The sequence below is a fragment of the Vitis vinifera genome, chromosome 1 (assembly GCF_030704535.1).
Source record: "Vitis vinifera cultivar Pinot Noir 40024 chromosome 1, ASM3070453v1".
NCBI lineage: Eukaryota > Viridiplantae > Streptophyta > Magnoliopsida > Vitales > Vitaceae > Vitis > Vitis vinifera.
This window is the reverse complement of record NC_081805.1, coordinates 21,238,129-21,240,842: the sequence shown is the minus strand read 5'-3', so window position 1 is coordinate 21,240,842 and position 2,714 is coordinate 21,238,129.

Here is a 2,714-nt window from a genome sequence, read left to right as displayed (position 1 = left end):
TATAGCTCCCTTCACTCTTAGTCCTCAAGATTTTTGTACAAGGGCAATCAATCTCCGACGAGTTTCCAAGAGCCAGAATGAACGCTCACACCATCTTTCAAAGTAAAAACCGAACACCTAGTCAACTTGAATGGTCATCGCACTGAAAGATGCCCACGACTTTATATTGATTGACAGAAGGGAGAAAACCGATTCCATAGCTACCTTAATACGAATGGTCATTATGGGGAGATTTAGGCAACTTTACGAATTGTTGGGTGGAGGGATTGCAGACGCAGGATCCTTTTCGATCAAAATGCATAAGAGGTTGTAGTAAGAATACGAGACGAATGACCACTGTATGTGCTCTGCAAATTGGACAGTGAATTTGGTTGCGAATGGTTCCAGACATATCCATGAGAGAGAATTTACATAGGGTTTAATCCTTGGAAGCCAAAATGTAACATAAGAAATAGAAGGTTGTCACATGTCTGAAATTTGCCCCAAAATTTTCTCCTAGTGTGGTGCTAAGAACCCTTTCTTAGTTATCCTTCTTTGAATGCCTCACAAAAGTAACGTAAAGAGGGCAAATCAAAATTATGGGAATCCTTCCCCAACTTGTGTTATTCAATCAACAACTACAATCATCTCTAGAAGCCCGACTCGCGAGGTGTCCATTTCGTAGTAGGGCGTTAAGCACCTCGCCTCACTTTTGTGACATGCTATATCTACACCCCATTGCTGGAAAGGCTCAACTTCAAAACCGTACATGGAGCTTCCGCTGCCTTCCAAACTCTGCTTGCTTCAACTCACTTCACTTACAAAGCGGTTTTTCCAATGATCCTACCCCCACACTCCTCAGTAGAATGGAGTTTCCGAGCGGAAGCATCACCATATGTTGGAGACAACCCGTTCTCTCTTGCTCTTAGCTTTTGTCCCTAGTCAATTTTGGGCTTTATAGGTAAATAAATATAACTTTGTCTTCCTCAATGACATTAAAAGTTCATATTTTTCTAAGATAATAAACTACTATACATTTACACAAAATTAATTTAGGAATATTTGTGTTATAGAATACAAGCAAATTCCTGTAAAAAGAAAATTAATATATCATCATAGAAAAGTTAATTGTTGTTGGAAGTATTAAAATATTGAGGAAATTATGAAAATGACTTTTGGATCATTTTTTCCATTTTTGTTCACTATACTAACACTTTTTATGGCAAGAAACTATTGAAATTGATTTTTTTTTTTTTTTTGGTCTCATACTATATTCAACCACTACAATTTCTTCAAATTTTAAATATTAAATACAAATAGACCTTTATAATAATATCAAATATTTACAAAAAAAAATAGGGAAATTGAACTCTTACATAAAGATTTGAACTGAATTATGATATTTTCTTGAAATGTGTGTTTAGCAATCACTGCTAACAATAAATTTGTATCATCTCACTACATCTTTGTTTTTTTGGCTTGAAGATGTTTGTTTGTGTTCACTATTATATTTACAATATTGCTAAAAAAAATATAATAAAAATATATATGGTGGTGACATATTTTATCCCTAATAATAAAAGTACTTATGAAATATATTTTTATAAATATTTTTACAAGATGTGTTAGATAACATCACAAAATTGCTACTAAAAATATGTTTTTAAGTGATAACTCTAATTTATGACACAAGATTGTCATTGGAAATATAATATTAGCAACCACAAATTAAATTTGTCACTAAATAATTTTTCCTCAATATCATTTTTTTAGGCACCAAAAAGTTCATTAAGAATTTTAAGTCGTGTTATGAGAGTTGCCACTAAATATTGATTTTACATTATCTTTAGTAGTGATATGATTTATTTTTGTCACTACAAGTAAGAAAGTGAATACAATATAGTGTGGCAACATTATAATATTGTCACAAAATGTTAGTATTTAGTGGTAGCTAATAATTTGTGATAAAAGTCCATTTTTAGTGGCAAACTATAAGTGACGACAACATTATTACCAATAATACCAAAATGTTGAATAGATTTAGCAACAATAAAATAGTAGTTGTCCCTAAATCTCTTTCCCTCTAAATGGTTGGAATACTAAAGTTTGTTATTGTATAAACCCATATTTTTCATGTGCGTCCCCATTCGATAGCAAGACTCACTCTTTAGTGAAAATTTGATTTTTATAAAATTAAAGTTGTCACTTATTTTTCTTTTATTTTTTAAAGGAAAATCAAAATAAGAAAAAAAAAATCATAAAAAATGACTCCTTATTTGAAAAAGCATGTATTTGAAAACTGAGTCTAAGTTTGATGGTTAGGTTATTTTTTGGGAAGACACCATAAAGAAGCATCCCATCAAGCCCTAAAACAAGTCTTTACTAATAAATTGAGGTAATTATGACAATTGATATGTAAATAAGTGGATACCAAGGATAACAAAGGTAATTAAAGCTAAACAATATTTCATTCATATCAAATCGATCATACCAAAGGAATTAATCACACAAAAAGGACAATAAACATACTTGAGTTGCGACCCAAAACACTTTCATGAAAACATCATGATTAGTTTAATAAATATACCATACAACATGCATTTCATCTCATTCAATAAATTAAGCAATAATTAAAGCATAATTAGGCATGAAGGTGTTCATGCATAAGGTGTTGCCTATTATAGAATTAAAGAAATAAAATATGCAGAGGACATACCCGCATAGCATAAACAACT